This window comes from Doryrhamphus excisus, chromosome 6, assembly GCF_030265055.1.
Source record: "Doryrhamphus excisus isolate RoL2022-K1 chromosome 6, RoL_Dexc_1.0, whole genome shotgun sequence".
Taxonomy (NCBI): domain Eukaryota; kingdom Metazoa; phylum Chordata; class Actinopteri; order Syngnathiformes; family Syngnathidae; genus Doryrhamphus; species Doryrhamphus excisus.
Window position 1 is genome coordinate 8747952 of NC_080471.1, and position 12716 is coordinate 8760667.

The following is a 12716-nucleotide window of genomic DNA, read 5'->3' on the forward strand; positions in this document are numbered from 1 at the left end:
GGTTTAAATACTCTGTGACGACGCATTGGTCACAGTATCCGTAGGAACGGAACATGTTCTTATCTGCTTTGTGGTCACATTGAGTACATGAGAAGATGTGTGTTATGCTGACATTTTCGATCAACAGAAACACAAACGCATCGTAAATGTCATGGCAGGTGTTTTGATAGGATGTAAAGCGGAAGTTTGTTTTGACTTTTTACACATCGTCAAGCGACATCCTGCGAGCTAATCTGCAGATTTGTGATGAAGGCATCTGCGAGCATACAGTCTTGATCCCCGTACCAGCGACGCGTACACGTTCTTGTGAGATTAATTAGCGCCGGTGAACACACACGTGTGCAGAACGATGCCTTTCATGTCCTCATGTTTCACAAGCTGCACATGCTTACGTGACTTCAGGAGCCACAAGGTGAACACTTTCTCCTCCTAGATGGAGTATAATTCATGATAAATCCTCTTTTTCTCTCGCGTGGATGTTGAAATAGGACCAAGCTGATGAATGGCAGTGAACATCCCCAAAGCAGGTGTGCACCAGGGATTTCTGTGCAGGAGGTCAAAAGAAGAGTAGAGAAAGCCTTTCTGAAGCCTTGTAAATCCCCCCCCCCCAAAAAAAAAAAAATCTAACCTCAAATAGGGATTATCACCTTTTTTCTTCACTTCTGGATATTTGGCTTCATGGCACAGATCAAGGTTGTTCCTCCCGCAGATTAAAGTATCTCCTCTGCTCTCTTCTCCTCTGTGAAAGTGAACTTAAAGGTGCCGTGGTGTATTTTGAACATGCTCGCCACAATCCCGCTTGTGCACGGCGTGCTTAGCAATGAGCCGGGGAACTTTTAAAACATAGTGAGTGTGCAGCGTGTATCGCCTTACGATGCGCTGAAAACGCAACGTTTATTCATTCATTCATTTTCTACCAGGTGCTGGAGCCTATCCCAGCTGTCTTCAGGCAAGAGGCGGGGTACACCCTGGACTGGTTGCCAGCCAATCACAGGGCACATATAGACAAACAACCATTCACACTCACATTCATACCTATGGACAATTTGGAGTGGCCAATTAACCTAGCATGTTTTTGGAATGTGGGAGGAAACCGGAGTACCCGGAGAAAACCCACGCATGCACGGGGAGAACATGCAAACATGGAATGGATTGAGTACAGAACATGCAAACATGCATCGGTTTCAATATCGGCAATAAAGATCGATACCAATTGTATTTAGCAAACATCAACTGCTTGTATTGTTTCTTGAATTGGCTCATCGTTGTGCATTGTTTGATTTCCTTACTCAATCCATTCCATAGTTTGATTCCACATACTGAAATGCTATGGCTAGCACAGGGGTCAGCAACCCGCGGCTCCAGAGCCGCATGTGGCTCTCCAGCCTCTTTGTTGCGGCTCCCTTTGCAATGCTTGAATATTTTTTAGCACCCGTGTAGTGAAAATGCACGTCTTTGTTATGAGTTTACAAAAATCCAACTTTGTGTGAGACCATGAATGCATCCTGACTGAGTTCTGACTGGTGACTGAATGAGCAGACAGGATGCTATCCAGTTCTCTCTGACAGGTTAACATGAAGGGAAATGAGTAATACTTTGAGTTATTTGAGTTATTAATTATTATTAATGAGTTATTTGACGATTCTAAAAAATAAATTAGAGCTCATTTAAAAACAAAAGTTTATCTCCAGTACTAGCAAGAGTACTCCAACTCGTCTTTTTTTTCCCTCCAATGTTGTTTTAAACATACAACGTTTTGCGGCTCCAGGCTATTTTTCTTTAGTGGGCAAGTGGGTGAAATGGCTCTTTTCATAGTAAAGGTTGCCGACCCCTGGGCTAGCATAACGTAGTCCTAGCATAGAAGTGTTTCAAATGTACTTCTTCCCTGAGATCATATTTCTCCTCTCTTGTAGAGAAGTATTGAATGACATTTTTAGCTAATTGGTTATTTTTAGCCTTATGCATTATTTTAGCTGTTTGAAGATGAACTATATCAGCAAGTTGAAGTATTTGTGATTTTAGAAATAAGGAATTAGTATGTTCTCTGTAGGCGGCATTATGAATTATCCTTACTGACCTTTTTTTTTCCTTACTGACCAGTACATTTAGTGAGTGAAAATTGCTTTTATAGTTATTAGCCCATATTTCTACACAATAAGTAAGATATGGTAGAACCAGAGAGCAATAAGAGAGCAATTTGTCATTTTATTTGTGTTCAAAAACAAATTTTAGCTAGCTAGTTTCACTGCCAGTTGTTCCAGGGTTGATTTTGAGGCATGTCTTATTCTATGCTCCTTCTGTTTTAAAAGATCAAATATACATTAAATACTGCCTGATATTTCTGATGCTAAATATCTCCAATAACTGTCGTTTGTGTTGTATTTTTTATAAGATACTTATCAATATAGCCATATTTTGTGGCCTTTAGGACTTTGTTTTTGTTTATTTCTCCACCACCAAGTTTTCAGCGCTTTCAGCATCGACTTGGCTCGGAGCTTTGTTTTGCCCTTAAGTAAAAACAATGTGTCTGCCTGAGTGGAGCTCTCACCTCCAGCGGTGAATCAAATGGACATTTCTTTCCCTTTGGGGCACAGCGCTCAGTGACCGGCCACTATTGATGGTCTCTCCGCCTCCCTGGTTCGCATTGACGCTGTCTTTCAGCACTGGACCCTCATGGAGGTCCCGTCAATAGCTAAAGCCAGGAAAAAGCCACCTAAAAGAACGTAAGCATGCATTAACAACTACATCTTCAGTCAATAAGGTGATAACAAATTTTAGCATTTTATAAGTGATAAATGAGTCTTACAGGCTGGGTATGCTTGTTTTATAACACCACAAGTATCCCCATCCAACAACGCCAAGGCCAACCAATCCCTGTTACTTTGTTTCAAAACAACAGCGACATATCACATGATGTTTTGAGCAGATTATGGAAATCATGGGTATACTTTTGCTGAACGTCAAAACCAGGTGGCTTAATTAAACAAGCCGATTATGTTGATTTCAATGTTAAAAATCAATGCACGCGTGTCATTTTACTTTGCTGCACATCGTTACAAGTCAAGAGGAACATTACAGCACAAAAGTATGTATTTGTCTTGTGATTTGTTGTTCCAAGATAGATTTACATCCATTTCTCGTGTCGGTGCTGTCTAATCACGGTTGTTAATGTGGTTTTTCGATGAAATACTTTGCTATAAAACCATTTTTATTGCTCTGAATGCAAAATAAATGTTCCTGACATACGTGCTTGTCATTAGGCAGCATAAAAAATCAAAGGCTAGCATGTTTCTGAAAACTAGCAAGAGAATGCATCCTTCTTTTTACTTTTTGCTAATCAAATTCGCAGAAATAGCAGTATTTTAACTGTATTTTAACAAATTATATATAGAATACAAATGTAATTAACTACAGAACATACCAGCAAAATAAATGTTGCTGACATACGTGCTTGTCATTAGGCAGCATAAAAAATCCAGCAAAAAAAATCAAAGGCTAGCATGTTTCTGAAAACTCGCAAGAGAATGTATCCTTATTTTTACATTTTGCTAATCAAATTAGCAAAAATAGCAGTATTTTAGCTGCATTTTAACAAATTATATATATAATACAAATGTAATTAACTCCAGAACATGCCAACAAATGTTTGTAGCAAATGGCTAGCATGAAGATAAACCAGCTTTAGTTTCACCAAAAGGCTCACATAGAGGTAAGAAGACAGAACATGTTAACATTAAGCGAGACTGTAAACAAATAATTTATATATACATAAAAAAATATAAAATAATATAGAAATATAAAATATGTCAGGTGTGGCTAAAATTGCTAGCATGGGGCAAAATTAGCCTTAAGTCTTCTCTAAAGGCGCACAAAAAGGTAATTAGATTAATTAATTGTTGGAATTAAGAGAGACTCTTCATGTTGTTTCAACAAATTAGGACCAGACAGCTCTTTATTTGACAGAAGCTAATTATGAGCTATGACACAACTCATAATGCATTGCGTCTGAGCAAAGCAATTCAATGGAGGACAAGCGGCATAGAAAGTAGGTGGATGGATCAATGGATGGATGGATGGATGGATGGAGGGATAGATGGATGGATGGATGGATGATGGATGGAAGGACGGATCATTGGATGGATGGATGGATCAATGGATGGATCAATGGATGGATGGATGGATGGATCAATGGATGGATGGATCAATGGATCAATGGATGGATGGAGGGATAGACGGATGGATGGATGGCACTACAACGCTGCATCTGTCTACCAGAGGGAGCCAGAGGAGCCCAGATGGAGGCTTCCATCATTGCAGTGCCCCAACAACCACCAATTACTGCCTATGGGTGTTACGTTGCTGTGTGATGAGTTTAGTGTTCTTGGTAAGATGACACCACGAGTTATATTGAGTATTTAAAAGGTTAGTAGTAGTTCTGAAATAAAGGAGATGTCACAAGATTAGAACTTATTAAATAATTTCGCTATTTTATAACGTTTTATACATGGTGTAGGCCACACGGTTCAAAGTTTAAGAAAAAAGGAGCGGCTTATACACCAGAATTATGGGAATTGAGATTTAGGTTGTTGTCATTCAGTGTGTCTGTTAGTGTAATTTCAACAAATTAGGTGTTTGGTCGCACATTGAAAATATGATGCCTCAACTTGCTTCCTGTCTGAGCTTAGTTTGATTGTTGTAAAGCTATGTTCAGTTGTGAAAAGTGTTAAGTTGATGGGTGAGCCAATAACAGCGTATTCCCCTCAAATGAAATAAAGAAATAACACCGTCAATCAGAGGCAATGAGGTGTATTACTTGTAATTATTTTGTTGCCGGAACAACAGCCCTGCTTTGGTTATCATCTAAATGCAAATTGGATGTGAAAGGCATCTGCTGTGGATGTCAGCTAACGTCAAAAAGAAAGCAGCAGCAGCTTTGGCTCATTCTTGGTTTGCTGCCACTTGTTTTCTTTTTCAACCCCACAAGAATGCTGCGCAGTTGGTCGGCTACTGTTCATCATTTCCCTGTCTCCCTGGATGTGTTTTGTTTGTTTGTTTGTTTGTTTGCTTGCTTTGAGGCATCCAAGAGTTTCAGTTAGCAATAAAACGCATGAACTCATGGCGCCACGGCATCAAATTCCACTCATGACCCTCGTCACAAGATGCGCCCGCACGTAAAACCATGGAAAACGATGAACAAGAAAAACAGTAAAACAGGAAAACAATGCTCTTGCATCGGGAATTTAACAGGCTTTTTATTCAAATACTTGCTTTGACTCAAGTTGACATTTTCCGGGAAAGTGACCTCTTGTTTTCGTGCAAACAATGAAGGGAGCAGCTCGTTTAGTTTACGACTTTTAGGCTGCTGACTTCACTTCATCTTTTACAATCATTTAAGACAGTGGCCGTTAATTGGAAGCAGGTGATAATTAAAAAGCGAGTGTTATTCCCCAAAGGTGAAAACTGACTATATACTTCATAACAAGTACATTATTTAACTTTAATAATGTTTTGAATTGCATGAGACAGTGGAAAAAGAAAACGTACCTCTCTTCGACCGCATTTGTTAATCCGTGTATTTCAGAACACAGCAACAAGAGAAACGATGTTGGACTGGGATAATAAGCAAACTTCTCAGACAGCTTTAATAGTGCTGATTAGGGCTGTAACGAATACATGCACAGTGTTACCTGGGTTTTCCGCTTTTCGACAACTGAAATGTACGAAAACCGAGGTACTTTTTCTCCATAGGAATTAATGAAAATCAGATTATCAATCCATTGCAGACATTCATTAATTTATTCATTTTCTACTGCTTTTCCTCACAAGGGTCGCGAGGGCTGCTGGAGCCTATCCCAGCTGTCTTCGGGCGAGAGGCGGGGTACACACTGGACTGGTCGTCAGCCAATCACAGGGCACATATAGACAAACAACCATTCACACTCACATTCATACCTATGCACAATTTGGAGTCGCCAATTAACCTAGCATGTTTTTGGAATGTGGGAGGAAAACCCACGCATGCACGGGGAGAACATGCAAACTCCACAGAGATGGCCGAGGGTGGAATTGAACCCTGGTCTCCTAGCTGTAAGGTCTGCGCGCGAACCACTCAACCTCCATTGCAGACATCCAATATATAAACCCAAAATACATTTTATAGAGAGTCATGTTCAATAAGAAATGTACAAACGATGAGTCAGCAACGTATAGGATGTAATGTTGCTTGTTTTCGCCGTAGGATGCTGTTCAGACCAAATGGGCAAATTTGTTACATGCATGAAAAAAAAGGTGCAAAATTTTGAAACAAAAAACCAACCATATAAAAACTGTATTAGTACTACTTGTAGCAAAAGCTCCGTCCCAATGACTAACTCTACACTTTACAAGTGAGGGACAGGAAGTGCACATTCAGTGTTGTAATGTAAGTGAATCAAATGGTGCATTTAGAGGTAGATAAAGATGCCAGATGCTGGACTACTCATGACAAAAAAATCTGCATCGGGAAGTTGTCTACAGCCACAGATCTTCATGCCAATGTTTCTATCTTTTTTGGAGATTTGGAGAGATTGAGAGATGGAGATATGGAGATATGGAGATTTGGATTGAATGGCAATGGCCATAGCGTCTTTGTAACATTTATGAAAAAAGATAACCCACTTAAGAGTCTGTTTTTTTCAATGATTATATGGTTACATGTGGGAATAAACAGTCCATCAGTTCTTGTGTCTGTAAAAAGGCTTTAAAATGGACCACATATGCTCATTTTTGGCACTTTGTATTGAGTTGTGGACTCCTATAGAGCAGTTACACACGATAACCTTTCTAGATCTTCCAGATTCCGCACCTCTTTCTGCAGTGTTTCCATGGACCCAAACGATCTGTTGAATTTACTATATTCCTCCTCCTCTAGGTACGCCCACTCTGCTGTGATCGGTCACACTAGTGGAAAAAGCTTAGTAGGTCCCTTTTAAAGGGGAAATGCACTTTTTTTATTTTGCCCATCATTCACAATCCTTATGTGAAACATGAACACATATTTCTTTTCCTTTCCCTGTGCATTTCAACATGAAAACACTAGTTAATATGAGCTAGCTAACAATGCACATTATTAGGACATACCTATTCACCTATTTTGACTATGAGGCTATGATTATTTCCCATGAAGTCCATTGTTAGCTAACTCATTTAAACTGTTTTTCTAGCATTAGAATGCACAGAACAGGGAAAGAAATATGTGTTCATGTTTCATATCAGGATTGTGGATGGTGGGCAAAATTTTAAAAAGTGCATTTCCCCTTTAAAGATTGCCTAAGGTTTTATGAAGGCCAGGGTTTGACTATGGAACAGTCCTCTATGGGAAAAAAATAGGTGTTCAAGCTAAGATATCCTAGTGTATGCTACAATATTTCCTGGAACAGATTGTGTTTGAGTTCTTTGGGTTCCCTGTTGAATCTAGACTTCTAGTCTATTGTTCCTGTTCCCATCTGTGATAAGATTGCTGCTCCTCAGTGCACCTCCCTGTCTCAAATAATACCTTTGGATCCAGAGGTGGCTGCAGCAGCCAAAGCCTGACTTCCCCACCCAGCTCTGGAGCTATTTTAGTCGTAGGGCGACCGCGGCCGGGCCGAGTCTCAAAGGCCACAAAGTAGAATAAAATATACAGCTTCCACTGCATTAGACAGATGTTCTTATTAAGACTCTTTATTGCACAAAAGGCTGCTCTAGATGGACATGCAGACAAAAAGATGCTCTCTTGTTTTGACAAAAGATGGCAGACCGTTTTCATTTTTTTTAGAAGCCAAAAGGAAAAAATTGCTGCCTTGGATGACAGCATTGTGATTTCTTCCCTGGTAATATCTGCCATGGCGATCGACGGACGGTTGTGTCGAGCGTCGCCATGACGCACCTCAAAGGCCACTGCGGCATGCACGCCGGCCGCTGTCGGCGAGGCTTTTGGCATGGCATGGCACTGCAGCTTGGAAGCACATGTTTAAACCATTAGCAGGCCCAGAGAAAGCAGTGTTTAAATTGAAATGATGAAACCTTGTAATCCGTGTGCAGGAATGGGAGAGATTCCGCAGGGCATAAGGAAAAAATGAGGGATGAGTGTTGCTTTTGGAAAAAAGGGTGAGTGACTGCGCCAGAAGCAGCAATACTCAGTGAACCTAATATTGTTGTTTTTTTAACAACTCAAAAACAGACCTATCAACAGACTGTTCAAAGGTTGGATTTGTTCAAGTATCACATTGATTTTTCTCATGTAAAACAATAGCGCTAAGCGTCAAAATGTCTCCATCATTAAACAATTAATTAGTCTATACTGAGGCTAGGCTGCATATATGTATATCAGCCTCTCATAATATATATTCTATGGCAGACCAGTCCATAGTGTACACCACCTTTCGCCCAAAGTCTGCTGGGATAGGCTCCATGTCTTCACAGTCTGGAAGATCTAGAAAGGTTATCGTGTGTAACTGCTCTATAGGAGTCCACAACTCAATACAAAGTGCCATAACAGTGATAGATACATTTAAAATCTCTAATGTAAGCCAAATTGAGTACCATTTAAAGCATAGCGATCCTGTACTACATTGGTGGGTCACTGCCCGAGTTGGCCCAATGCAAATTAACTATAACAATGATGAGTGAAAATAAATTCTTGCATTTGCAATTTCTGATGCTCACTAAAATTTGTGCATAAACCTTCCCATTCACAATTCATTAAGTACAACCAAAAAAAAATCCTTACCGCCCTTGCAATTTTACACTTAACAGAGGCAAAATCATGAATTGTGAATGGACAAAAGCCAAAATACATCAATAAATACAAGCACATGAATCCTTAAAGAGGAAACCCAAAATCGGGAAGTCGTCTACAGCCACAGATCTTAATGCCTATGTTTTTATGTTTTTTAAGGACCCCAAGGGTTATTTGCATTGGCAGGCCAATCACCCGTCCACAATTGGAGATTTGGATTGAATGGCGATGGCCATAGCGTCTTTGTAACATTTATGAAAAAAGATAACCCACTTAAGAGTTTGTTTTTTTCAATGATTATATGGTTACATGTTGGAATAAACAGTCCATCCGTTCTTGTGCCTGTAAAATGGCTTTAAAATGGACCACTTATGCTCATTTTTGGCACTTTGTATTGAGTTGTGGACTCCTATAGAGCAGTTACACACGCTAACCTTTCTAGATCTTCCAGATTCCGCACCTCTTTCTGCAGTGTTTCCATGGACCCAAACGATCTGTTGAATTTACTCCACCCCTTACCCTCCTCTAGGTACGCCCACTTCGCTGTGATTTGTCACACTAGTGGAAAACGCTTACTAGGTCCCTTTTAAAGGGGAAATGCACTTTTTTTTATTTTGCCCATCATTCACAATCCTTATGTGAAACATGAACACATATTTCTTTCCCTTTCCCTGTGCATTTCAACATGAAAACACTAGTTAATATGAGCTAGCTAACAATGCACATTATTAGGACATACCTATTCACCTATTTTGACTATGAATCTATGACTAGCTAAGACTAAGCTAATGACTATTGTTAACTCCATGGACCCAAACAATCTGTTGAATTTACTCCACCCCTGGCCCTCCTCTAGGTAGGCCCACTCCACTGTGATTGGTCACACTAGTGGAAAAAGCTTAGTTGCTCACTAAAATTTGTGCATAAACCTTCCCATTCACAATTCATTAAGTACAACCCAAAAAAAATCCTTACCGCTCTTGCAATTTTACACTTAACAGAGGCAAAATCACAAATTGTGAATGGACAAAAGCCAAAATACACCAATAAATACAAGCACATAAATCCTTAAAAAGGAAACCCAAAATGCATGCTAAATATTTCCACCATGCTAGCCTTTATATGCGGTTTATTTTGGCCTGAAGGAAGCCTGCACGGTATACGAGGGAGCACTCTGTACTCTAATTTGTTTCCCCAGTAAGAGTTGGGCTGACGTCTGGGTGGAACAGGGTGGGCCCCCCGTCTACAGTAGCGATCTGGAAAAGAGACGGCGAGCTGACTCAGGAGGAATGACTGTCAATTACAATACTGCTCTAATAGTACATACTAATATGTGTTTATGTCTGTACCTCTGGATTTGGGTGTGCATGTTGGAATGGTTTGGCGTGACGGAAAAGAGGCAGCATCTGGATTAGGCATTTCTGTGAGTGAATAAGGGGTGTTTTCTCCAGGGTGGCTGGGGGGGGATCAGTCTGGGCTGCAAAGGGTCAGTCTACTGGTGTGTGCCTTCAGCTGGTTCCCATTACGGCAGGCTAATGTGACGCTCTGATCTTGAACACACACTGGTTTTGCTGGTCCTTCTTGAAGTCTACCGGTACATATGTGTTATTTCTTTTCAGTGGGGAGGATCGTTCACAGCAGCTTCTGTATCATTGTGTCCCCCCTCTCGGAGGACTTTGGGGAAGTCCAATTTACAGAAAGGTCATGGAAACTTTGGAGGTATGACGATGAAAAATAGTGTGGAGAGACGAGTTTTGCGTGCAAATAATTGAAGGCCGTTACGGCATTCAAAGGCTGTGCAAATTATATAGCACGTTCAAATGTGGCCTTCTTTGCTAATCTTTTTGGAGGACACACTGCTACTATCGTGAAACTCAAACACAAGGCTGTCCAAATGTTTCCCACCACTTACGGAAAAATAGCCTTGATATTTACCACCATTTTGATTATTAAGCAGGTTATAACCAATCCATGTAAGTCAAAGGTATGCGTCATTAAAACTTCTCTTTGGTAGTTTTTAATGATGATAATTTGTTCATTATTGGCTCAAGCTGAAACTCCAATCTACGACAGTAGCAAAACCAGTTTCCGTGCTTCTCCCAAAACCAATTTGTGGTTGTGTTTTGTTTGATGTGTGAATTTGAATTTGGTTAGTTTGTGGCACATGAAAAAAAATAACATCATGTTTAGCAACGTTGTCAGGGTTACAATGATAAACGGAACTGGATGTTTTTTTTTTCTGCAAAAATAAACATGACTCATGCTTCTCATGTAGCAAACGTGGTTGGAAACAGTGAAGCTGCTGTATTATTGCAGTATAACTCAGATGCAAATACACAACTCCAACTCAACTCAGGACAAGACGAGAACCAAACAAACTAGATGGAAGTCATTCCCGGGAGTAACCAAGACCTGAAAATATTGACTAAATCAGGGGTCTCAAACATGCGGCCCGCGGGCCAAATGTGGCCCACAGGACACTAGTTTGAGGACCCCGCCTTGATATGAAAGTTTAATGTTAGTGCGGCCCGTGCAAGGTTGATATGGATGCTGTATGGTATCATGTACCCAGAAAAAATTATTACTTTGATTAATGTTCATCTTAAAGGTTAAATAACTGTTAATAGTTATCCTCCCTATCCGTATGGAAGTGGTAAGTTTTTGGCTATTTAAGTTTAAAGGAAATAACTTGAAGGCTACCGTTTAGGTCGCTAGCTCTCTAGTTTGCGAGTTAGCATGTGTCTCAAGACCCTGCAGTTGCGCAATATGTTGTAAATAAAAAGAGTATAAATGTGACTATAGTCGTGTTATGTCATGTCTACAGGGCTCTAATAATGCTTTGTTCATTTTAATCTGAAAAAAATAATTTGTCTACCCACCAACTATATGTGGTTTCTTAAGTTTTTATTATTTGGGGTTTTATTATTATTATTATATTAATTTATTACTGATTGATTGATTTTCTTTATTCTTGATTTGTTTATTTATTTTTCATCTTATTTTGTGCAGAAAAATAAAAATTAAGATATTTGATAACAGTGGAATGTTTTATCAGAGCTTTTATTGTAGAAAATCGGAACCAAAGCACTGAAAAAGTTTGTATATTTTTCTGTTTTTAATAAATGCGTTTTTTTTGGGGGGGGGGCCTGATGCGGCCCAGCCTTGCCCAGACCCTAGCTCCAGTGGCCCCCAGGTAAATTGAGTTTGAGACCCCTGCACTAAATGATAGTAAAACACAATCCCAGCGATCCTTCTTACGATTCTGGAGTCAAACCTTTCAACCTGCTTTAACTTTAGAACCACTGTAGCCTGTTAAGAATACATCAAGTTCACTGAAGTGTGAAAAGAGTTTCAACAAAAACAGAGCCTATGGAATTCCAGATGGTTAATTTATGAGATCTGTCTGGGGAAAAATGGATTCCAAACAAAAGACAATCTTTAGCGAGCCTTCACATACCATCAAGTTGTAGTAGTTTCCAGCGTTTTAATTCATTTATGACAGTGAAGTGCAATTTACCAACCGCTCTTTGATTTTTTTTTTTTATATTTCCAGCTAGTGAAAAGCCAATGTCACACTATGGTAATTAGCAGCAGAGTGACGGATGCCCACACTCATAACTGCAGCTCCGAGGCGGTGGGGAATCACACTGGTGTCAATGGTAGCTGTGAATGGTGCTGTTGATATGTCACGACTGACTATGAGCAACGAGATGAGGCGTTCGTGATTGAAGCTGGCTCGCTCATTTGTGACTAAATAACGTTGGAAAGGCATCAGGCTTCAATAACACTTTGGCGGATAGTCCAGCTTCGGCCATTTTCTCAAAACAGTCCCATATTATTCTCTTGCTGGTCGGGAATCTACCACTCCAACCACTTCTGCCTGATGTTTGCCTCTTTAGATAAATTCATATCGGGCTCCCTTTGACATCACAGTGAGCTGATGTTGGAAAAAAGTCAG

At 40.0% G+C, this 12716-nt stretch overlaps 1 protein-coding gene and 1 long non-coding RNA gene across 2 annotated transcripts in view; one reads left to right on the plus strand and one right to left on the minus strand.

The window, feature by feature from the left end:
- Positions 1-12716, plus strand: part of cspg4 (chondroitin sulfate proteoglycan 4) — a 75845-nt gene that overhangs the window by 26470 nt on the left and 36659 nt on the right. The window lies entirely within an intron of this gene.
- On the minus strand, positions 417-2707 carry LOC131131433 (uncharacterized). The gene is made up of 3 exons (XR_009130192.1): positions 2549-2707; positions 648-739; positions 417-544 (listed from the first exon to the last, which is right to left on the minus strand). It is a non-coding gene; the product is annotated as an uncharacterized LOC131131433 (long non-coding RNA).